Below are 26,040 nucleotides of genomic sequence, written 5' to 3' on the forward strand. Positions count from 1 at the left end.
CACAATTGTGGTCTGGTCAGTAACTGTATGAGTCAAGGGTCAGGCAGGAGAACTGGAACCACTGTGAGTTACTGGATAAGGGATTCATTATAGGAATGAGGACTTCCACAGTGTGCTGGGGGTGGGGGGTGGAGCTGGGCTGGGACGGTACAGCGGGGAGTCAGAAGCCAGGCCCAGGGCATGGTGAAGAGGAAGTCGCCTCTGGGGACTTGCTGCCCCACATGTAGTGGTGGGCCTTGGGCTCCTGTTGGGCAAAAGTAGGGCCAGCTTGTCTCTACATCGCTGGAAGCAATGTGGAGGAGAATGAGGCTAGCCCGGTGCCCGCTGGCATCTCTGCGTCTTTGTCCCCCCCTTCTGGTCATGGCGACCTTCACGCAGAGAGTGGTGGTGTCCCTTCACCTGTGAAGCGTCCCTCCCTTGTGAGCGTCCCTCCCTGGGCCAGCTTTAACCCAGGACTGAACCCGAAAGAACCTTTGGAGGATTCTAGATGAGCCCTTGGAGACAGAGAACCACCACCTATGGGATCTGAATAACAGGTGCTCCTAAAAGCTGACCTTTTTGTCCTAGCACTTCACATTAATTAGAATTACTGAATGGAGACAAAAGAAAGGCTACTGTATTTTTCACTAGAAGACAAATGGCAGACCTGATTATGTAAGATGAATTTAATAAGAATTGAGTATGTCTTTATTAGATTTGGATGGGTCTAAGTAAAATTACTTGAAAATATTTAGTATTGGTTAAAAAAGTCATATTTTCTTTAAGATACATAGGAATTATAGATACACATTTAATGATTGATTACAGTGGCTTCCTTCTTGAATCTTCATTGGTAAGCAAACGAAAAGGCCCACCAGAGTAGACGTCACCCGATCCAGGTTTTTGTACCGGCTGTGTCATAATCCAGCTGTGTGACTTTATCTAAATATTTAATTTTCCTATCCTTACATTCTTTATTTATGAAGATTAAAAGAAATAATGTATGTGAAAACTTAGAAACGTTCTACAATCTTCAGATATTACCATGTCCTTAGGGAAAAAGGTTTTCCCCAGTTAGCAAGAACTTAACTTATATAATAAACATTTTTATCCTGAGTAACAGATTCTGGTGAATAGGTTCCCTGTGTTACATATTAAGTCTGATTCCACTGAAGTCTATCTCCGTGCAATTGTAATGTGACAGAATCTTTTTATTAAAATTTAAATACTCTTAAATCTTGGGTATTTTTCGAAGAGGAAACTTCATTTATATTTTTGGTGATAGTGCTGGCTTAGCTGTAGTTATAAGAATATTATTCATTTTTGTCATAGAAATTCTTTCCTTGGATGTCTTGCTACAATATATCTGAATGAGTGTTAGATATGATATGGATCTGTCTGAATAAATTTTCAGACTTTCTGGTTGTTTCTCCAATGTTGTTGCTGCATCTTTTTCTAACAAACAAAAGTATATTCAGTAAAAAGTCAGACATTGTAAATTAAAATCCGAAAGCTAAAATTAGCTGTAGTGTGACGAAAATGTGCACGTCTGTGCCTTGTGTGTGATTTGTGTGTATGATGCCCTTATCGAATTTAAGGCTTTGTGGGACAAAGTTCAAATTACACAGAGCTTGGGAATCATTCCCAAATATCTAATACAAGATGAAAATTGGGATTAGGTCATCAGAATTGATGAAGGCATCAAAGAATATATCATAATTCTGCACCTTTTAGAGTTAAATCTTATTCACTGTACTTAAGTTTTGTGGACCAATGAATGATACATTTCTTAAAAAGGCCTGTAGTGTTCATCTCTCAACTATTATTGGGTGTGTTGTCATTGAGATATATTTAAATGCTCTAGGTGCTTCATTAAATCAACTTAAAACACAGATTGTATTTTAATGTGGCATTTGCCCTGGTTTTTTGCTTGTTATTTTTTTCTCCCTGTTTGCAGCATGTTTCAGTACTTGGAGCTGTACCCAGACCACCCACAGATGAGGCAGCGTTCTGCTCTCAGATCCTCCCCTTGTAGGGAGAAGGAGAATTTCCCAGTGCCAGGGAGGTTAAGCGTCTGGAGGCAGTGGGCACAGACTCCTGGGCAGGCCTCAGGTGGAGGCAGAGGTATCGTGCCAGGGGTGGGGGCGCAGAACAGCAGCTCCCCTCATTTCCACCACGACACAGCCTTGGTTATCGGGCACCCTGAGTGTCGCAGGTTTGTACCTGGCGGAGAACGCCCGGGAGAAAACAGTCTGACTCACACTGTTATCATGCCCACTCCCAGCTCCCCAGGAGGCAAGCATTAATTATTTGTGGTTACCTACTCCTATTTCCTGCATTCTCATGTTCTAAATTAGAAGAATGTTTATTATTCTCAGCTGTTTATTTCTAGATTTTTGTTTTGATTTGATCATTCTTCCTTGTCGCTCTTCTACTAACAGCTCCTGAACTCTTCTTTGTCCTTGTCAGATCCAGAGCTTCCCACATCACATGCCTTTGGGAACAGGAGTCATCTGGCTACAGGTTAAACCTCTAGTTTTCCAGACTCCTTCCATGGAAGGTCTTGATTCTCTGGGTCAGGGATGGAGTCTGGGAATCTGTGTGGATCACAAGCACCATAGGACATTCTTACCAGGAAAGTTCAGGCGATGCTGTCTGACCCTTAGCTCAGTGTGGCAATCCACCAAGCAGCCCATTGGTGTGGGTCGCGTGTCAGCTTTAGCAAGTGAAAATACAAGAGGATCCTGGGACACACCTAAGCTGAAAAGTTACTTGTCGATCTGAAATTCACATTGAACTGGATGTTCTATCTGGCCATCCTGCACCAGACAAAACAGACTTGTGTTGCAGAAACAACCATTTGGACTTGCACAGAGGTCTAGGAATTAGAATTCTCTTGGACCAAAACGTGGGGGCCACTTCACACTCTCTCTGTGTTCCCTGATTTCCTAGCTCTTTTGATGCATCATGGTGTTATGGGTTAAATTGCATCATGGGGAAGTCCTAAGTGCCAGCACCTCAAAGTGTGACAAGATTGGGTGACAGTATCTTTAGAGAAGTCATCAAGTTAAAACAGGGTCATTAGAATGGGTGTTAGTCCAGTGTGACTACTGTCCTCATTAAAAAAAGGGAATTTTCCTTGACTGACACATGGCAACAATGCTGTGTCAAAATGGAGGCAGCTGTCAGGTGGTGCTTCTGTAAACCACAGAACCCCAAAGATTGCCAGCAGCCCACCCGGAGCTAGGAGAAGTGGCATCAACTTCTTCCTCACAGCTCTGGGAGGCAACCGACCCTGCCGACATCTTGGTCTTGGAGCTCTAGCCTCCGGAACAGGACCTTCTGTTGTTTAAGCCAGGTGGTGCTTTGTGGTAGTTTGTTCAAGTAACCCTACCAACCAAACCAGTGAGCAAAGCCCCACGGAAACTGGGCGGATGAGCTCTGTCATTGGGCGGGAAGTCTGTAGAATGGCAGGCTGGATAAATGGCACAATATCTGTTTTACAGATCAAGAAGCTGAAGCTCAAAGAGATTTAAATGATTTACCCAAGTCCCTGACTAAGAAGTTAACATTTACCAACATTTATTACCATATAAATAGAGAATATATGGACCATAAACATGAAATATGTATGTGCACATATTTGTAATAACACTCGTAGAGGGATTGTCATGGCCAGAGAACTGTATGTCCATGATCTAATTTAATCTCCAAGATAGCCAGTGAGCTGGGTCCTGTCGATCAGCTCCATTTTATGAATGAAAACCGAAGCTCAGTAAGAGAAAAGGTCTTAGCAGAGTCAAACAGTAGCTACCAAGTGGTGGAGCTAAAAATCAAGGCCAAGTCATCGGGTCCACGCACTGAGCTTTACCACCAGACGAGACCAGCTGTGCAACTCCACAAAGAACTACATGAGAGAAAGGAGGCTACTTTGTGGGGCTAGTTTTTGCTCTAGAATGGTATATTTTGGTTTACGTGCTAATTTTGCATATGTGCGTATGAATCCGTAATCTTTTACGTGTACTGGTCACCCAGAATCTCTTTGTACATGAGTTTTACCAAGAATTGAAAGAATTGGATCCAAGTAAGCTTTTCACATTTTTACAGACGTTTTTATTTTTATGATCTTCTTGTTTTGCCCTGAGACCAGAACAGACATAGTCAGATTCAGTTACTGGGTTTAATGCTCTTATTAATGCTTGCCAGTTTCTCCGAAGGACTGCTGGCAGTGTGGTCTCTCTGATGCACGGCACAGTAGATTCTACCTCCCTCTTCTTCCACTTCCTCTGTCTTTTCCCACCCCGAGGTTCGTAGTGTGCAACTTCTGTCCCTTTGGGTTTTCACTGTGGTGTTTCCAGCCCCGCATTTGAACAGTTAATGTCTGCTTAGTGCATTGGAAAAGGTGATTTCTGGCCTGCAGAGTGTGTGGCTTCTGAGATTTATTATTTTTATGGGGTGGAGAACTTTCTCCAGGCTATTTCTGTGAATGAGAGATCAAAGTCAGATGGATCTGACAACTCTCCTTTGAGAAGGACCACCCAATAGTTAGATAGTTCTTGTATTTTTCTGCCACATGGTGATTGATGTGCCCATGATCCTCTGCCATTTTGTTTTGAGTGGATGTGAATGAAGAAGCTCCTGTTTCTGCTGTTGATTTTTACCAAGAAACTGCTGGGCAATTTTTATTATTATTATTATCATTATTATTATTCAAATGCATAAAAATTCCAGTTCTCTTCTTCCCTCAAACCTCAACTTCCATTTCATGAGTATTTATTTCTATTGCCTTCATCTAAATTGGAGTTCATTTAAACCTGTTTGACTTTCCTGGCCTGGGTGGAGAAGCAGCAGGCTTTTCGGGACTGAGTCCTTAGGTAAAGGGTCAAGCTCCTTGTGGGGTGAAGTTGGTCTCCTCGTTTTCGGCAGATGAGTCATTTGATGAGGGTAGTGGTCTGTTGGTCAGGTCTTCAGTTCCTAAACGAGGGTCAGGCAAGCAGGAGTCCGGGCCCATGAGAAGTCGAGGGGGGGTGTCCTCACTGAGGGGTGGCTGAATGAGGCAGGTGTTTCTGAATTAAGTCAGAGGCACCTTATGAAAACCAGAGAGCCCTGTAAGAAGGAAATAAGTTAGAGACTCAAGTGGTCAGGTAGGGGAATGGAGGGTCAACCTCTCTAGAAGGATTCTGAGGATCTCCCTTTTCATCTTCTCTTGTGGGAGGTGTTTCCTGGCTTTAAGGAGTCTTAAGTTCCCCCTAAATGTCACCTCAGGGATATCTTCCATGTCCATCCTCTCTAAAGTAGCACCTACTACGATCTTTCCTTTTCCATCTTTCCTTTTCTTACCTCGTGTTAGTTTTTTCATAAGAATTTACCTCAGTCTCATTTAGTATATGTCAGTTCATTTTTTCCCTTCACCCCAGCCAAGCCCAGTGTAGATTTCATGAGAGTTTGGATTGGGTATTTTCTTTTCTTTCTTTCTTTTTTTTTAAGATTTTATTTATTTGAGAGAGAGCACGCAAGCAGGGTGTGAAGGGCAGAGGGAGAAGCAGACTCCCTGCCAAACAGGGAGCCTGATGTGGGACTTGATCCCAGGACTTCGGGATCATGACCGGAGCCAAAGGCAGATACTCAAGCAGCTGAGCCACCCAAGCGCCCTGCACGGAACATTTTCTTTATTGCTTTATCCTTAATGCTTAAACTTAACAACTACTCAATACAAATTTGTTGTTCTGTTGGATGACTGTTTTCTTGGCAGAGATGTTAACACTGCCTGTCTAGTCCTGCATTATTTTCTAAAGCACTGTGATTTAAGGCACATTCTAAAAATACTACTACTGCATAGAACATAATAAGCTTTTTGTAGGTTCATGTAACCCCCCTGCAAATGTCTGCAGTAGTCCGTTTTCTCACCTTGTCATGTGTAGATTTTCTCATAGCTCTTGTCCTACTTTGACAACATTTGCCTGCCATGTATGCTGAAGGTATTGTTCACCTCCAGACTCACATGGCACACCTAAACATAGTCTTTAGTTTACCACAGTGAGTAAAATTGGAGATAGGATAGTCTGCTTTACTCTGCTTACAGAATTTACTTGGTGAAATACTAATGGACTTTATAATAAAATGTTCTTATACCGTATTTACTGAATCTCTATCAAATTTTTAATCCTAGGCTAGCCAATATGCAGATATCTGAGAAATATACTCATTTATTATAAATTGATTTATATCTTGAAAATTGCGGATTATTAACTAAGAGGAAAAAATTAGAAGGACAGAAATCCCTGCCCACTTCCCAGTCTTAGGGTCCTTAGAGTTCTCCAAAGAAGTAGAACCAGTTACACACATGCACACATATATGCACATATGCTCACACACATATATGCAGATTAACTGATTGATTGATTGATTGATTGATTGATTCTGAGGGATTGCCTCCCACGATTGTGGAAGCTGGTAGGTCAGAAATCTGCAGGGCATTCTGGAAATTCCAGCAGGTGTTGTGTTGCAGTCTTGAGTCTGAAGGCAGTCTGGAGACACATTTTCTTCCTCTTCTGGGAACCGTGGTCTTTTGTCTTGAGGCTTTCAGCTGATTGGAAGGGACCCAACCACATTAAGTAGGATAATCCACTCCATTCAAGTTACACTGATTTAAATATTAGTCACATCTAAAAAATATGTTCACAGCAACATCTAGACTGCTGTTTGACCAGAAAAACGCTGTACCACAGCCTCGCTACGTTGACACATCAAAACTAACCAGCCCAGGTAATAGGTGACCCAGCAGTCCCACTCCTGGGTACTTACCTTAGAGAAATGGAGATTTTAAGCTTACACAAAACTCTGTACTGTTCTTAGCAACTTTATTTGTAATAGCTCCCACTGGAAACAACCAAAATGTCTTTCAGCACATGAATAGACAAACAATGTGGTGTATCCAGTTTATACAGTGGAATATACTGGTCAGCAATAAAAAGGAACAAAGTATTGATATATGAAATGATCTCAAGAGCATTATGTTGAGTTAAAAAAAAAATCTCAAATGATTCCATACTGTGAGAGTCTACATAGAATATTCCTGAAATAACAAAATTATGGAAATGGATAACAGGATTGCCAGGACTTAAGGCAGAGTAATGATTATAAATGGATAGCATAAGGGAGGTTTTGGGGGGTGATGAAACAGTTCTGTATGCTGACTATGGTGGTGGTTACATGAATTTGTGTGTAAGACCCTCCCCCTCTTAAACTGCCCCCCCCATAAGTTCATGGAAAAACTGCTGGAATCCAAATAAGGCCCTGTAGTTGAGTTAGCAGAATTGAAGTAATGTCAGTTTCCTAGTTTTGATCATTGATCTTATGGTTGTATAAGATGACATTTGGGGAATCTGAGTGCTGGGTACAAGGGAGCTCTACTCTTTCTGTAACTTCTGTGTGAATCAAAATCTATTTCAAAATTACAAGTTGTCTAAAGGGCAGAAGGAAGTGAAAGATCTTTAGATAGTAGAGAAGTCACTGAAAATGGCAGATCGGTGGGCAAGGAGACAGAAGAAGTCACAAGTAAAGCCCTGAACTTGTAGGGAACATGGAGGTGAAGGGGAGTGAGGAGAAAGGCTAATGGAAGAGGATTATTTGTGAGGAAGTAGTAGGCGGGGACCCTCAGAAGCAGAGGGTGTGGATCCTTGTAGAAGCCATTTGCCTGAGGCATTTGAGCCCTCATCTCCAAAGGAGGAAATAGGGAGCTGTCATGGGATTTTTTACAAAGTAAAAATTAAGTGGAATTTTAAAGGACATTGATATGTTAGGTCTGAAAAATGGAAAGCATCAAGAAGCAATGATACTGTGAGGGTATCACTCGAGTATTCTAAGAGCATTAGTCCATTTGTGTCTTCTTGAAAGTATACTTTCTGCATACCTTTGTCCTAACATAGGTTGGCACACAGTAATATATATTTTTGAAGGGAGGAATTCTGGTGATAATTCAGACAGTGGTACAAGCAATACAATCGAATGCCTTTGCAGTGGTAGGCTTCGGTGTACATTTATGGAACTAAGGAGTAAAATTTAAAATACCATGTGTATTTGCTATATGATTGCTCATTTTTACTGCACATATCTTAAAGCTTTAATACTTTTGTGACCTAAGCAACAGAAATTTATTTCTTACAGTTTTGGAGGCTAGGGGTCCAAGATCAAAGTGTTAGCCCTGGTAGCTGGTGAGGTCTTTCTGCTTGGCTTGCAGACGACGCTTGCTTCTGCGTGTTTGCGCACATTGGTGTCTCTCTGTTTGTCTGATTTCCTGTTGTAAGGACAGCAGTCAGGTTGGATTCTGTCCCACCCTAAACACTTCGCAGTGACTCCATCACCTTTTCTAATGTGCTCTCTCCAAGTAGTCACATTCTAAGGTGCTGGGTGTCCACACTTCAACAGGTGAATGGGGGGAGGGTGGGGAGGCAGACAAAAGTACCCATAACAACCACCATGTTGTCTACAAATAAATGCATTGTTCTTCCTTCTCTCCAGTGTGTGTGCCTTTTGTTTCTTTTTCCTTCTACCTACTGTACCAGGTAGGACTACCAGTGAAATGTTAAATAGAAGTGGATTGAACAAATATCCTTGACTTGTTCATAATCTTTTAGGTAAAAAAGTATTCGGCTGTTCCCATTAAATATGATGTATGCTGTGATTATTTTTTGGTAAGAAGGTTTACTTCCCTTCCTGATTTGCTAAGAGTTTTGATCATGGTTAAGGAATGCATTTTTCCCCCCAAATGCTTTTTTCTGTATCATAATCTCTGGTAATATACTTTTTCTGAAATCTACTTTTTCTGGTATTTTTATACCTACTCCAGCTTTCATTTGACTAGTGTTTATATAACTTTTTCCATCTTTTTACTTTTTTAAAAAGCTTAATTTTTTTTTTAGAGAAGTTTTAGGTTTATAAGAAAATTGAGAGGAAGTTACAGAGATTTCCCATATAACCCCCACCTTCCCACACATACAGCCTCCCCCAGTACCAGCCAGCATCCCCACCAGAGTGGTACATTTTTAGAGTTGATGAACCTCCACGGACACATTCACGGAAAGTCCCTAGTTTACATTATTGTTCACTGTTGGTGTTTTACGTTCCATGGATTTGGACAATTGTGTAATCACCTGTATCCATCATTATGGTATCATAGAAGTATTTTCACTGTTCTAAAAACCCTCCTTGCCCTGCCTGTTCATCCCTTCCCCTTCTTTGCCCTTGCCCCTGGCAACCTCTTGTCTTCTTACTGTCTCTATGGTTTTGCCTTTTCCAGAATGTTGTATGGTTGGAATCATTCTTTCGAGATTGGCTTCTTCCACTTAGTAATAGGCACTGAAGTTTCCCCCTGTCTTTTTATCACTGGATAGCTCATTTCTATTTTATGCTAAATAATTTTCCATTGTCTGATGGACCACAGTTTGGCCATTCACCTGCTGAAGAACATCTTGGTTGCTTTCTGGTTTGGACATTCATTAATAAAGCTTCTCTAGGGGCGCCTGGGTGGCTCAGTGGGTTAAAGCCTCTGCCTTTGGCTCGTGTCATGATCTCAGGGTCCTGGGATCGAGCCCCACATCGGGCTCTCTGCTTGGCAGGGAGCCTGCTTCCCTTCCTCTCTTTCTGCCTGCCTCTCTGCCTACTTATGATCTCTGTCTGTCAAATAAATAAGTAAATAATCTTTGAAATAAATTAAAAATAAATAAAAAACAAATAAATAAAAAACAAAATCTTAAAAAAAAATACATAAAGCTTCTCTAAATGTCTGTTTGCAGTTTTTTGTGTGGACACACAAATTCCAACTCTTTTGGGTACATACCAAGGAGCACCATTGCTGGTAAACATTCATTTAGTTTGGAAGAAATTGCCAAGTGGCTTCCAAAGTGGCTGTACTGTTTTGTTTTCCCACCAGCAGTGTATGGGAGTTCCTAGTGTTACACACCCGCTCCAGCATTTGGTGTTATCATGTTCTAGATCTTGACCATGCTGATAGATATGCAGTGGTATCTCACTTGTTGTTTTAATTTGCATTTCCCTGATGACATAACTATTTGGAACATCCTTTCATATAATTATTTTCTCTCTTTGTATCTTTTTTGGTAAAGTATTTGATAAAATATTTGGTCCATTTTTAATTGGGTTGTTGATTTTCTTATTGTGGAATGTTGAATTCTTCGTATATTTTAGATCATAGTCCTTCATCAGATATGCCTTGTGCAGATATTTTCTCCCAGTCTGTGCCTTCTCATTCTCTTGACAGTGCCTTTCACAGAGCAGAAGTTTTTAATTTTAATCAAGTCCAATTTATCAATGGTTTCTTACATGTCGTATCTAAAAAGTCATTGCCATATGCAAGGTCACCTAGATTTTCTCCTTTGTATCTCCTTGGAGTTTTGGAGTTTTGCATTTTATACCTAGATCTGTGATCCATTCTGAGTTAATTTCTCGATAGACTGTGGTGCGTGTTTCTAGACGGGTGTTTGCTGTGGATGTCCAGCTGTTCCAGCACCCTCTATTGACAAGGCCATCTTTCCCCCATCGTGCTGCCTTTGTTCCCTTGTCAAAAATTAGTTGACTAATTAGGGTGGGTCTAGGGCTCTGTATTGTTTTTTTATTGATTTTTTTAAAAAAAATCTATTACAATTCTGCATCGTGTTGGCTACTATTGCTTTCTCAGAAGTCTTGAAGTCCTCCAACTTTGTTGTTCTCCATTAGCATTGTGCCAGCTGTTTATCTCTTGCCTCTCCGTATAAACTTCAGGAACAGTTTGTGGATAATTCACTGGGGTTTTAATTGATACTGTAATGAATTCATAGATCAAGTTGGGAAGAACTAACATGGGTAATATTGAGCTTTCCTACCCATGAATTTAGAATACCTATTTATTCATCAGACTTTTATACTTTTCCTAATAGAGGTCTTATACATATTTTGTTATATTTGTACCTAAGTATTTTATTTTTTTGGTTAATAATATAAATGGAATTATATTTTTAATTTCAAACTTTACTTGTTCATTGCTGTTATATGGGAAAGAAATTAACTTTTTTTTAACCTTGTGTCTGAAAGTATAGCTATGATCATTTATTAGTTTCAAGAGGGTTTGTTTTGTTGTTGTCGATTCTTTTGGTTTTTTTACATAGATGATTGGGTCATCTGTGAACAAAGGCAGTTTTATGTTTTCTTTCCTAATCTACATGCCTTTTATTTCCTTATCTTATTGCATTAACTAGTAATTTCAATATGATATTGAAATGGAACGGTGAGAGAGTTTGCCTTAGTCCTGACCACATACATTTTAAGAGACTGATTGTGCCATTCAAATATCACAAGCTTTTCCCCTGATTTAAAACTTCCTCCAGGAAACATACTTGAAAAAGAGTTACTTTTAAAAGGAAAGTGAGTCATAATCTTTTTTTCTTTTCAGATTTTTATTTAAATTCTATTTAGTGAACATACAGTGCAATGTTGGTTTCAGAAGCAGAATTCAGTGATTCATCACTTACAGTGCCCTCCTTTATCCCCATCACCACGGAGCCCATTTCCCCACCCACCTCCCTCCATCACTCTTCAGTTTGTTCTCTACGGGACTCTTACGGGTTGTTTCCCTCTCTCTTTTTCTTTTTTTTCTCCCCTCCCATTGGTTCGCCTGCTTGCTCCTTAAATTCCACATATGAATGAAATCATATAGTATTTGTCTTTCTCTGACTGACTTATTTCACTTAGCATCATTCCTGCTAGCTCCATCCATGTTGTTGTGAATGGCAGATGTCCTTTTTCATGGCTGAGTAATAGTCCATTGTGTATATAGTATATATACTGCACATTCCTTATCCGGGAGAGTCATGATCTTGATTGAATTAATTTTGGGGCTAAGATATGATTATGGGTTGTATTTAGGGGACTGTACTCCAATCAACAAGTCTGCCTGTTTTCCTACCTAATAGGCTTATTCATGCACATTAAAAAAATGCAAAGGACAATCAAATGTGCTTATTCTATAATTTTACCTAGCTATAAGGTACTGAAATTTTGGGTGTGTCTTCCTCATTTTCAAGGCATAAACATGCATGTTTGTTTGTTTTGGACTTCAACCTGCAAGTGGTAATTCTCTTACTTCCACTTCTTGGTCTCTTTACTTACTCATATTCCTGTCCTTACATGTAGTTTGCAGAAGAAAAGCTACATAAAGTTAGGCTGTGTGATGGGGCTTGAAGAAATAGCGATCAGCCCTTCTTCATTGTGTTTATCCCAGTAAACATTGTGATGCCGATGTAAGCAGGAGTGCCGGTTCTTAGTTTTCGTGAGCATTCCTACACTCTAGCATTGGCCAGGAGGGATAGTGTGTGTGTGTGTGTGTGTGTGTGTGTGTGTGTGTGTGTGTGTGTGTGTGTGTGTGTGTTTTCCTGGAATTCTGTACTTCCTGAGTCAGAACAAAGTGTTCATGTTACAGAAGCACTTTTACTTGAACACACATGCTTACTGACAGCAGTGATGTTCCTTGAGAACTTAGCAAAAACAAAAATGTCGGTAATCACTGAATATCTGAAGGTAAAAGGAAAGGGAGGAAGAAGGGGGGCAGAATTAGCCAAGATGTGGCAGAGGTCATTACAGGGAGTCTGAAGTGTTGGCTTTGCCCCTGTGACTTGGAAAGGTTAAGGGCAACTAAGAGTTCCTGGAAATGTTGACACTTAGGTAGTTAAGAATACTGTAGAGTTTTCATCTCCGTTGTTCATGGTAGACTTAAAGCATGATTGGAGACATTGTTGTAGCCAAACCATGTTGGTTTTCAGTATTTATGATTTAATTATTTGCTTCAAAACATGTCTCTTTCCTAGGATGAAGGGATAAAGACTCCTCATTTTCTTTATGTGGGTGTTTATTTGGTTGTGGCCATTTATAACCCTGTGCACTTGGCATTAGTTGTATTTTCTGGCTGCCCAGCACCTTTTGATCACTCTTGGAATGATTAGCATGGTTCCAACCTTGCAGAAACCACGTCCCCAGGACGGAGCTCAGAAAGCTAACCTTCTCTGCTGGAGAGCATAGAAACGTGACCCAGATTCCACCAATACTGAATTTGGAAGTGAGCAACTTGCGGGTGGAGGGTCCAACTGTAATCCCTTTCTTGCTAGCAGGAGGAGCTGTGTCTGCTCTTGGAATTGACCGTGTGGACAGGCTCTCATGTTGGTGTCGCAGAAAAATGGATTGTTTTCTCATTAGGCCTCTTTGGCTTTGTATTATACACTGTTCCTGGAAGCTTAATATTGAGCCTCATTCTCAGTGTCCTTTTAATAAACTCGTCTTCTGTGTGATTACTCAGAATCAGCTGCTGCTGTTGCTTACAACTAAGTAGTTGAAGGCTGTCTATGCCCATTTGGCACTGTGGAGCATCTCATTAGGGCGCCCAGACTAAATTTGGTCTGGCCATGTTTCACAGACAGGTTGGGGCAGAGGACAAGAGCTAGGCTCAACACTTGAATGAGTGATAACATTTTTAGGACTAGCCCTAGGAGGTAGACATGTAACCAAGGCAGGGAGACTGAGCCCGGGATAAAGGTTTGAGCCCACTATGGGAAAAGCTGAACTCCAGAGTGGGCTGAGGGTACAGATCAAAGTTGATGAAGTGACTGGAGTGGGTGAGACTTAGGGCAGATTGACAAGTTAAAGTATATGTAATTTTTGTCTTGGTTTTAGAAAATTTTAGGTTTCAATACCATTTTTTTTTTTTTAATTCTGACTGCCTTTTGTCCTATTTCTAAGACTGTAAGTCTTAAAAAGTTTTAGAGAATCAGGTTCTTTGTCTACTATATACAGAAGTAACTAAATCAAAATTATTTTTATTGTTCTTAGGATTGTGTATGCCCATCCACAATTCCATTTAGTTAGTATTAAAACAATGATGCTAATTTTCTAATAGTTCGTGAACAGTGTTCCCAGGAAAGCACTTACAATGAAATATGCTTCCAGAAACTATGTACCTATAAAATTACTATTCAGATACTCTTAGTTTAACAGATTCATTCTCATATTGAGGGTCCCACTTACCCTTTACATAGAGAATTACTGACCCCGTGATTCAGGAGTGTGGCAGTCAGGAGGCCATGTTCCATTAGTAGTAGGATCCCAACTGCAAAATGCCCCATTTTCTTGAGATTCAGATGGTTCCCTTAAAGTTTTTCTCATATAAAACTGAAAGTTTCTTCCATAAAATTTCTTATTACAAAAATAAAAAAATAATTATAATAGTAGCTTTCATTTATTTAGTGCTGGGTCCAGTCTTTGTGTTCAGGGTATCACACAAGTGATTTTTGAGCGACACAGCCAGACCCTTTGTTACCTGTATCTTACAAAGAAAATAGGGCTCAGAGAGGTCACGTGACTAACTCATGGCTCTCCAGGTCTATGTTACGTTGACGTTTCAGAGTAATTTTGAAGGAAATTGAAGGAGCTGAAGGTTCTTTTCTTAGGAATCATTAATTGCTGCTTGTCCTGAACTTCGTAGAATCTAAGTGGAAAAGCCCCATGGCCCGTCTGCTTCTAGGTCTCCCAAGAATTGTTCTTAACCCCTGGACCAGCTTTGTGGCTTGATTTCACAGGCTTTTGAACTTCCAGCAACTGGTGACGCTGGACAGTCCCTTCATTTCACTCCCTATTGGGAAAGTCCTTTTCCTAGATCTGAGTTTTACTTTCTCTGGTTTCCATTCTTCATACTTGGCCAAAGCAGCACATGGCTAAGAGACGGCCCAGTGGAGTATTTAAACCCTCTTTGACTTGTTTCTCAGTAACGACAGATATCTCTACGATTTTCTTGCTTTAGGAAGGAGGAATATGTCAAACTTTTCAACGTTTCCTCTCAGACTGGGAGATGCTGGGCCTGATTTGCAGCTACTTGAGAAGCCCTAATATGTTTGCGTGCTGTAAGTGTGAAGGACTGCTGCCGATAGATTTTCCAGAACTGTGTGCATAGAAGCACAGGATATTTTGAATAAGGCGTAACAGGCTATTTGAACATAATTCAAACTGGTTTTTACGATAAAGGCATACATTCTGAGGCAGTGCCAGAGAGAAGAGTGATATCAAACTTATTTAAATCCTCTGGTGCTATTTGAGGAACAGACTGTTTTTGAATAAATCATTGCCCCACCAGCATTCAAAGGGTTTGCTGTACTTGCCATAATTAATCACATATTCAAAATGCAGACACAAAAGGAAGCACTGTAGAAACCTTTCCGTGTTTGAGGTGACAAAAAAAATCCTGATTTTGAAGTTTTTTCCTTCTTTACCCTCTTACGCTATCCCTACTTGCTGAGAAGGTGGTGTGGGGGTGAGGGAGAACTGAAACCCGTGACCTCACCTGAGAAGGACACGGGAGGGGGCAGGGTCTGAATGAAAACGCTGAGTCTTCATACATGCAGTAGCGTGTGTGTGTATGAGAACGTGTGCGCGTTCCCACAGTTCTGTGGAAAAGGGTAGAAGCAAGCTGCTACTTTAAAAGAAGACAAGGGTAAACTGAGGGCTGCTTTATTTCCCTGTACCTGGCATCCGTACAGGGCTGTGGTCGGTTGAGTCAGACACCTCCAGGCTTTATCACCCAGAACAGGAGTCCGCCATCTGTAAGGTCTGCCTGACTCCAACATGACCCAACACCAGCATTGAGAGCAGAGAAGTAGACCTTGAATCTCTGAGCTTAACTTCGTTGAAGCAATAACCCTGTCGTGTAGGCAGCCTTCGTTTATTATGAAAATCAGTTGTTTTAGTCAATCTAAATAACGCACGGAAATTTCCAGCATTTACCAAATGGTTTGTAGTTTAAACCGCATCTGTATGTCATCTGACTTTGTGTAGTAAAATGAAGGGATAGCATAACTTATGTCTAAGATGTATGTCTTGAGTTGAGCTCTAGGCATTCAGAGTATTTATTAGGTAGAGTGGTATTTGACTGAAAAATGTTCTATTAAGGCAGATGAGAAGTTACAAAAGAAGACAAAGTGATTTTAAAAGGGATTTGAGGGGCAAAAGCATGCATGTGCATATAAACTCTTAGCTATTTAAGATTTCAAAATCCTAATAGAGAAAATTGGTTAACATACTCACCTGTTATGTTACATAGTTAACTCTCTGGGTTACACTGTTAATATTATGTTAGTAGTGTTCAGAAATGTACTTACTATTGGGTATAATGTTATAAGAGCAAAAAACCATAGTACTTTGTTTAATAAATTTTAGGGTACACTGATTTTTATAGTTAAATGGGGATACTTTTACATCTAAATGAGGGTACATCTTATTACTGAGGGAGTTTTAAAATTATTTGGAAGTATTTTGTGTTTTTTCCCCTTTAGAAGTACATTTTCTAAAGTATATTTTCCTTTTTCCAGATTTATTATATAATTGAGCTATAACAAAAAAGGTGTGTTTTACGTTGTTGATGTTTTACGTTGTTGCTGTTTATGTTTCATTATATACAGCAATCTGTATTGGTATTATCTATAAATCATATAATGATAAGAATTGGGATGATAGTAGTACCATAACCACTTGTCAAAGCATCAAGCCAGTGCTGTTGGCTAGTAAGTACTATGACTCTTTGAAAAATACTGGCAATCAGATCAATCTTATTTCTCTCTTTTATGATGGAGTGATGGCCTACCTGAAAATGGGAGATAAATTCACATTAACTACCTTGACATAAGTGAAAAACGTGACCATTTCCAGTATATTTTTACCAGAAGAATTTTAGGAAATTATTGAAAGATACCCTTAAAGAGTTCCATTAATAGCCCGAGGATGGTTTTCTATAGATGATATCATTAGCTTGAAACAGTACTGCATTTTACTTAGTAATTGGAAAGAAAGATATAGAAGGGGATAAATTGATGGTGTCAAGAGAATGAAAGATTCTGAATTAACTGTGGAAGGTTTTGTCAAAACATCAATAGACACATAGTATGTTGAACTATAGAGTTGTTTATGTAGAATGGAGGCTTGGCATTAACCCCTCAGGGGAAAAATCTGGGTAGCACCTCTCAGAAAAATTTAAAGAAATCAAAATCATTTGATTAAACAGAAGAATCTAGAGATTAGGAGTTATGAGGAGAAGAGGTACCAGCTTTTCTCCCATTTCTGTTAACAGAGAGTAAGAACAAATGAATATTAATGAGCGGAAAATGTGCAGGTTGGTTGTTGTGATGGTACCAGAAAGGAAAGGAACATCTTTTCTTAGGAATTTCGAATGTGGTGTATAATTGCATCTGATAATAATGGCATAATAGTCTCCACAAATGATACACTCCAAGATCCCCAGTGGCTTCCTGAAACTGTGGCCAGTATCAAACCCCATATGTACTATGTTTCTCCTGTGATAAAGTTTAATTCGTGTATTAGGCTTAGCAAGAGAGTAACAACAGGAATAAAACAGAACAATTTTAACAATATGCTGTAATAAAAGTTACATGAGTGTAGTTTCTCTCTCTCCCAAAATGTCTTACTGTACTATTATTCGCTCTTTTGCTTGTGATGATGTGAGAAAATAAAATGCCTGTGGGACGGAGGGAAGTGACTGACATAGGCACTGGGACACAGTGTTCGGCTACTCGTGACTCTGACAACGTGTCAGAAAGAGAACCATCTGCTTCTAGATCACTGTTGACAACGGGCCGCTGAAACCACAGAGAAAGTACAGAAAGTGAAACTTCTGTGTGAACTCATTTGGTAAATACGTATTGAATATCTTCCGTTGACAAGGCTAGGGTTAGGTGCTGATTCCCGTTCAAATATAAGAGACTACTCCAGGGAGGAGAAGGAAGGTGTCCCTCCTGGCTCTGGGACTTTCCGGGAAGGAGTTAGCAGGCTAAGTGAAACTTCCCGAGTAATGGAAAACCTAGATAGGATTCTTACAGGGAGGTAACGTACTAAAAGATGTTACGTAGAGGATCAAGAATAGAACGACTCTATAAACTTCGTCACCCTTTGATGTCAATTAAGCTGACCTTCATATTAAGTATCTTTTGAATATTCCTTACAAAATGTCAGGCGAAGCAAGAGAAGGTTAGCAATGCTGCTCATATTTTCTTTGTCATTATTTACAGTGCATTATGTACACAGTGTAATCTGTCAGCCAACTTTAATTTCATAAGCTATTCATTGTGTTTAAACAGTGCCTTTCTTATATTAAATATTTATGGCAGTCTTTGAGAAGAATACATTAAAATGGCAGATGGGGGTCATTTTAAACATTTCCTTGATTGAAAGAAAGGGACCCCCTTGTGAATTTATAGTCTGCTTTCAAAGAAAGTTCACAGTGTCTGATAATAACCCAAGGAGGCAAGAATTCTACCAGTTCCCAGCACTGTGCTTTCAAAAAGCAGTGGCTGCAAACAGTCTTCATGCTTCAGCACCTCCCATTTTAAAACTGTATGCAAGGGCACTGAAGAATGGTGAACAAAAACATTTACAGTTGTATTGCCTATTAATAATTCAATAGGAGCACACCACTTTTGCATTAATATTACCTTTTCATCGATTTTTAACCACAGTAACAAAAATAAAGGGAGAAATCCAATTTTTGACTTATGTTGGACAGGAAGATCTATCCTAGACTCTGGAATACTAGAGCTTGGAAGCTCCATTGGGAATCCCATCCTGGGTGTCTAGAAGAGGGGTGTGCTTTTTCGCTTTCCTGATGGCTGTTTGCCTTGGTAACAGGTAAGCCCGAATCTAGGAACGTTAACAGTTTTTTCCCCTCAGAATGGTGTCTTCTAGTCAAGCTCAGAAGAACTGTACATCTTTAGTTACATTATCTTCTTTGGTAGTCATCATAAAAACTACTCTCTGTCTTTAATAGCTAATCTCTTTTCTTGGATATAAAAATTAAATCTGGGGTGCGCCTGGGTGGCTCGGTGGGTTAAAGCCTCTGCCTTCGGCTCAGGTCATGATCTCAGGGTCCTGGGATCGAGCCCTGCATCGGGCTCTCTGCTCGGCGGGGATCCTGCTTCCTCCCTCTTCTCTCTCTGCCTGCCTCTCTGCCTACTTGTGATCTCTCTCTGTCAAATAAATAATAAAAAAAAATTAAAATCTTAAAAATTAAATCTGCAGATTTTTTTGGAAATTCTTGGAAGATTATTTATTAATCTTCATGGTATCATTTGACTCTTGAGTGTCAAGATGCTTCTTTCCTAACCAGTCCTATTCTGTTTTTTCTTTCTTTTTTTTTTTTTTTAAGATTTTATTTATTTATTTGTCAGAGAGGGAGAGAGAGAGAGAGAGAAAGCACAAGCAGTGGGGAGGGACAGAGGGAGAAGCAGGGTCCTCTCTGAGGACCAGGGAGCCTGATGTGGCCCTTGATCCCAGGACCCTGGGATCATGACCCGAGCCGAAGACATACGCTTTACTGACTAAGCCATCCAGGAGCCCCTATTCTGTTTTTTCTAAGAAAATGGTCTGTGTTTGATGGAAAAGGGACATGGCTGTTTCTGAAAGTGCTGTTTCAGAGACAGTTACCTTTCCTCTCCCTGCTTTTTTTAGCATGGTTCTTCCGGTATATGATCACAGAATCATTGCAGGTGTGCAAGTTAGTGATTCACCACTTGCATACATCACGCAGTGCTCATCACAAGTGTCCTCCTTCATCCCTGTCCCCCGTTTCCCCCGTCCCGACACCCGCCTCCCCTCTAGTGACCATCAGTGTGTTCTCTACAGTCCAGAGTCTGTTTCTTGGTTCGCCAGACAGTTGCTTTAAGTATGTATTTCATTCAGTTTGGGAAGAGCTTTCAGAACCTCAAGCCAGAGAAGTTGTGGCTTTTGGAGTAAGTACTTACTTACGTCACTTGACAATCAGCAATGACCATCCTTGGCTGATAGAGTAATTATTTTACAATGATGTGAAACGTGTGGGTACGTTGGACTGCCTTGGGCAGTCTGATAATTTCAGAGTTCCTTTAAACTTGTACATCTCAAGTAATTGTTCAGCGGTTATTAAGTGGGGAAGTGAAGAAACTGATTTTCTAGTGCTAAAAATTATAGATCTTTATTTTCAAACATGGCTTGTAATGGGGGCACCTGGGGGGGCTCAACCTGTTGAGCATCTGACTCTTGGTTCAGCTCAGGTTATGATCTCATGGTCCTGTGTTCGAGCCCTGCGTCGGACTCTGGCCTGGGTGTGGAGTCTACTTGAGATTCTCTCTGTCTCTCTCCCTCTGCCCCCCCCCACTAACACGCAATAAATGAATGAATAAATAAATAAATAAATAAATAAATTTAAAAAAGAATGGAAGCCTTGTTCTGTGCACTGACTGTGGCATCTCATTTGAAGATGTAATCCAGTAAGTTTTCCACAGATGTGCTTCTAAGAATCTATGAACTGTCGAGAAATATTTTGTATGTGACTTCCTTTTAGAAGGCGATCCTTAACTTCCATCAGTGTCAAAGGGTATGTTTAATGCAGACAAGTTGAGCTAAACAGCCTTGTCTAATTTCCTTATTTTCCAGATGCAGAAAAAATGTATTCAACCTAAAGTATGTATGAACCAGTGTCCCAGATTCATGATATCTAGGGCATATTTTCTTGAGTTCCATCTTAGCTTGAAGATAATATCTACAGAAGTCAGTCCATATTCATTACATCTTATAAGTGAAATGATGCCTCCTCAACCTAATTTTAACCCTATGCAGTAGAAATGTAGCATCTCCTTATTCTACCATTTGTTAGAGTAAATCCTGGCAGTTCCAGACAACGTGGAGGATTCCCAGTAGACAGTGAAAGGTTCCTCGCTTAAGATCCAGACTCGATGGGGTGACCTTCCTGAGCAGATTAGTAACAGGTGGTTGAATGTAGGCAACCACTCATCTCCTGGTTTCCTTTGGGGGTACTCCAGGTTGTCTTTGGGGAGGGGGCACATAAAGGTATCCCGTTCATCCCGGTAATAAAGGCTAACCTTTGGGGGGAAGGATAGTGGTCTACAGAGCAGTATAATGTAGGAGAAAATGGAAGGGAGAACCCAGAAGGGCTGAAATGGTCCCCAGCAAGAGCAGAAGTGGGAGAAATAAGATCTACTCAAGAAGGCAGTGAGGTAGCAGTATTGTAACGAGGGCAGTTTTTCATCAGGAAGGAATGATGGCAGATTGGATGTTTCCTCCGAATCTGAATCTTGTTTCATCTTTGAATCATCTTCTGTATTTCGATATCAGGAGTAGTGACTTTGGCTTTTTATTTGACTTATTCTTTTATTTCCATAATCATCAAAGTAGGATGTTTTGCTTATTTTTGTAGCAGGCCTGGCATGGGCTGATTCATTATTTTTGTCTTTAATGGTGGCCGGCAAACAGCAGTCCTGAAGATTTGCCCATGTCTGCGTCAGAGGTCAGTGCAGGTGTGCAGACGGGCTGTTGAGGCCGTGGCCGCACCCTCGCGTCCCCCAAACACCACCTTGTCAGCGTCTACTGTCAGACCTCAAAAATACAAGGAACGGGGGCACCGATTTGGCACAGTTGTTTTCAGGGTGTCAGCTCCTGGCTTAGGATTTTAGTACTTGTTTAAATACTATGAAACCATATTTTCTTTTTTCCTTTTAATTTTGACCCGTCTTCACGAAGTTGGTTTATAAGAAAATTTCCATATCAAATTGATTTGGGTTTTCTGAATCAAAAAGTGTAAGTGATTTCTGAACTTCTTTCTTGACAAAAAGTGCCGAGAAAAGCTTCATTAAAACAACAAATCTATTTTTAAAAACACTTAAGTGAGTTAAAAAGCAGACTCAAACCAAACTAATGAAAGCTATTTAGGAGAAGTCAGTTGAAGTGGTTTTAAGCATTTCTCTCATTGCTTTTTTAACTCCTTGACTGTTAACACTATAAATGTGAATCTGAAAAAAATTAACTTGTTTTTGAACTCTAAAGAAAGTATTTTTTTTTCTTTTAATTAACTTTATTGTTTTTAAAGCCCTGTATCCAGCTCTATTTCTGTGCTTGGGTAATTCCCATTTGCAAATGGGGCAATTTCTGCATATAGGTCTGAACAGGCTATGCCACAATTATCCTTTTTATTGTAACTTTACTGTCAAAGAAGTAGTTTTCTTCTCCAAATGGAAATTCCAGAGTAACTCAAATGCCTTAGTAAACATATCATCATTTCCAATTTCCAAAGGCAGTGGCCCCTGGTCCACCGAACAAAACCCGTGTTGAGACCTGGGATGGGTCCCCAGCCCCTCACGATTACTTTGGTATCTCATGTAATCCTAACAGTTGTGAACATTGGTTGTTTACTCTGTGCCTGGAGAACGGGGGTTGTTTTGTATGGGTTATCTCATCTGATCTTTACAGCAGCCCTGTGAGGTGTGGGAATCATTTTCTTCGTCTCACAGCTAAGGGAATCTAAGAGACACGTAGTTCACTTACGCAAGGCTACCTCGCTAGTGCCTGGCAGGGCCAGGATTCTAACCCAGGCTGCCTCTAACTAAGCTTACTCTAGCATGGCTCACCGTGCTATACCGATATGTAAAGATGTACATTTGTTGGGATATATGTAATGTTTTTCTAGTTATCCATCATTTATTTATACAAACATTGAAGAAGGAGAGGGGGCAGGGGAGAGGGAGAGAAAGCAGGGGGAGGGGCTAATGGTGGGGGACAGACTCTCAAGCAGACCCCCCGCTGAGTGTGGAGCCACACATGGGGCTCGACCCTGGGACCCGCAGTATCAAGACCTGAGCGGAAACCAAGAGCCAGACGCTCAATGGACTGAGCCACCCAGGTGTGCCCCTTGTCACAACTTATTTTGAAGCCACTTCGGCTTGGAGGAGACACTGTGATAATTCGCCCTGCTCGAGGTTATCAGGTCCTGTGCAACCTGGAAAATCTGTCGGTTGTTACAGTTCAATTGTAACAATCCCAGGTCACTGTGCTCTGTTTACAGACCAGCCGCAGGAGATACTAATCTTCTCGTTGTCCTCTGGCTGGTAAGGTGTCCGCACAGGGGTGGTGAGCCTGCTCTGGCCGCTGGCTATCCCCAAACAAAGCTATCCTGCCATCGCAGGGCGGGTACTACTCGGACAAGCCACACAGAGATTAAAGAGCAGATTATCTCTAGAACACTTTCTACAAAGTGATTTCTTACCCACAGAAATAGGAAAAAAATTTTTCTTTTAAAATTCCCTGTTGCCCATTAAGTTGCGTATGTGAAGTATTTCGCTCTTGTCTTACCCATGATTTTCCTTCCCTCAGCAAATATTAGTTAACTGTTTGCCGTGTGTGGTAGTCATTATGCGAAGGGCTGAGAGTACCTAGATGAATACAGCGCACACCATGACCAGTGAGAAGCTCCAGTTTGCTTTGACGTCCACAGGTGAAGGAGGAGAAATTCACAGAATCTCCAGGGGATCGATTTTACAGTATAGATTGTCTCCATGCATTTACGTTCTGTCCCCGTACTTAGGACTCCCATACCCGTCGAATCTTCTGTCATTGTGTCACGCGCTCTTGAGTGCCTGACTCTCGATCTCAGCTTGGCTCATGATCCCTAGGGTCGTGAGATCGAGCCCCACATCGGGCTCCATGCTCAGTGTGGAGTCTGCTCGTCCCTCGCAAATAAATAAATAAATAAATAAATGATCTTTTAAAAAAAAAATCTGGAGCTTATATTCCTTTTGGGGATTAATAATTGGGAAGTATGAAATCATTGCATGAGTGTTAACTAAATTCAAGGAGGGAGTTTTCAATGTCTTGTAAAGGTGTGAAATCTTTTTTTTTTTCTTTTTTAGGATTGTGTAACTAAACATATTTAAGTTGTTGCTGTATACTCTTCTGAGCCCTAAGCTAGCATTTCTCTAAGTGCGGTTATCAGGATGGCCAGGGTTTTTGGTCTTGGACTTCTCAGACATCTGGGACCTACTTCATTAGAATCTTGTCCACCCTTCGCCCTTGAGTTTTTAACATGCGTTGGGGGATACTTAAACTCAGTAGCACTGGAGGCCCACTTTTCTTGTTGATTTTGTTTGTATTTAAGCAGAAGCAGAAGAAACTCTGGTTTGGGGTAAAAAAGAAATTGTGGAGGGATTCCTGATGCCTTGTGAGCTCTGTAGGAAGCCTGCATAGATCTCTGTAAATTGAGTTGACGCAATGCCTTCTGGCCGGACAACCTTCCTTCCTTCCTTAATAAGCATGAGTTTCTTCAGTGGCTTTGAGTAGGATGAATCTGGATTCCCCTAACACTGAATTCCGTCTTGAGGACTCTCACTTCTTAGAGAACCTAATTTCCCAACCAACACTAAAGGTGTTCCCTTAAAAATAGTGGGAGAGTATTTTTACTTAGTTCAAAAGAGACCCCTTCTTGTTCTTGTAATCTACACAAGCTTCTCTTGGGGGAAGCGAGCCAACAGTGTTAACCTTTATTATATGTATATTTGCTCAGAGCCAAACCCTCTACTAGGTTTTTTTTGTTACTGAATTTAACAGGTTTAAGTGAAAGGGTTATTATTAACACTCAGGTCGACTCACTCAAAGACATCGAGTCAAAGGAGCTAGGAATCAAACTTTGGTTGGCTGAATTCAAAACTGTATAAATGGAAGACCATGCTTCCCACTCTGAATCACAGAAGAATTTGACAAAGCCACCGTCTTTCCAAACTTATAATCCACAGAGTCGCACTGAGTGAAAGGACTTTCTTCCTCTGTCCTCAAAAAGGGTCATCTCCTTTCTGAATGTAAGTGTTCACCTTACCCAGGAGAATAGAGTACCATTTGCCTTGGGCAATAAGATAGTTGTTGTGTCTTTCCTTGGGCTTTTACAGGATTCGAATAAACAAAGGTGATGTTTATGTCAACAGCGTTGTTTAGCCAAAAGGTGACAGTGTCAGTGTGAAGGAATGCTTGAGGATAGTTGACTCTAAGAAAGTGACAAGACATTTATGAACTAAAACCGGAGACTCAAAATTAAGAATGCCTCTGTAACTGTAACTTTAGCACATTTGCCTGAATGTTATAATGTATTCACTGTAAAGTCTAGAAGCCTTATAAATATATGACTGGCAGTCGCCTCAGGCAGAAATCTTTTACTGATGCAATGAGATAAAAGTAATTAAGCTACATGTAGACTGATGGGTAATTAAATCCATGTGAAGCATTTTGTAACTAATTGCTATGTTCTAATCACAGATTGCTTTCTATTTGTCAAGGTAAGTGTATATAATTACACAGTCCTTATTTTCTTTAATCTGAAATCATCCCAGTTGGGTGAATATTTTTAAGCACTCTGAGTCTTAGAATATTTGGTACATTTCTTGCATAAAGGTAATTTGCATATTTTATAATTTGAGGGCCTTTTATGGTAAAATAGCTTTTAGTGTCACAGCAATTCTGTGGTCAATAACAATTTCTACAATCTAGGTTCATTGTTCAATTTTTAATTAATTAATTTTTTGAATAGTAAGGCCGATTTGTTATTTACTGAATGCCAGTAATGTTCCGAGCATTATATGGACTGTGGTACTAATCACAGTAGCTTGAAAAGACCAAGGATCAGTAAGTGGATTTAAAATAGAATATTTCAAATGACTCTGGTAAAATAAATGAATAGCTTTGGGGGTGGGCGAGTTGCTGTGTGGGAGAGCAGCGCTGGCAAGATGGGGCTGGAGCTACTTGGCACATCATAGCAGGTATCAATCATAGGCCGTTTCTGGAAAGAGGTCTGGAGGGGATTTCGTCTCCTGGTGGGAGCAGAATTTTAGATGTGGACACCCACTCAAAGCTTGGTTTTTTGTTTTGTTTTGTTTTTGTTAATACAAGTTGCTTCTGCTGCTGCATGAGGCTAGACACTGTGCTTCTGGGATGCAGGACCGGGCCTTCTTCATCTTGTGTTCGAAGCATGGTGCCTGGCCGCGGATCTCCCTCGGTTCATGTTCGTGGAATAGGTTGACCGAGAGGGAATCCACGATCACTTTCTGAAGATGTTATTCATTTGTGAACTTCCTTGTCTCATTCACTGCTTGGATAGATCTTTAAGGCACATTATAAAGCACTGCATTAAAATAAATTTTATTTAATTCACTT

At 40.5% G+C, this 26,040-nt stretch overlaps 1 protein-coding gene and 1 long non-coding RNA gene across 5 annotated transcripts in view; one reads left to right on the plus strand and one right to left on the minus strand.

Annotated features, from left to right (window-relative positions):
• CDKAL1 (CDK5 regulatory subunit associated protein 1 like 1) overlaps positions 1-26,040 on the plus strand; it is a 632,670-nt gene that overhangs the window by 345,847 nt on the left and 260,783 nt on the right. The window lies entirely within an intron of this gene.
• Positions 5,377-24,146, minus strand: LOC116589220. Its single transcript, XR_004285245.1, has 3 exons — positions 24,132-24,146; positions 21,666-21,671; positions 5,377-5,453 (listed from the first exon to the last, which is right to left on the minus strand). It is a non-coding gene; the product is annotated as an uncharacterized LOC116589220 (long non-coding RNA).

This window comes from Mustela erminea, chromosome 4, assembly GCF_009829155.1.
Source record: "Mustela erminea isolate mMusErm1 chromosome 4, mMusErm1.Pri, whole genome shotgun sequence".
Lineage (NCBI taxonomy): Eukaryota > Metazoa > Chordata > Mammalia > Carnivora > Mustelidae > Mustela > Mustela erminea.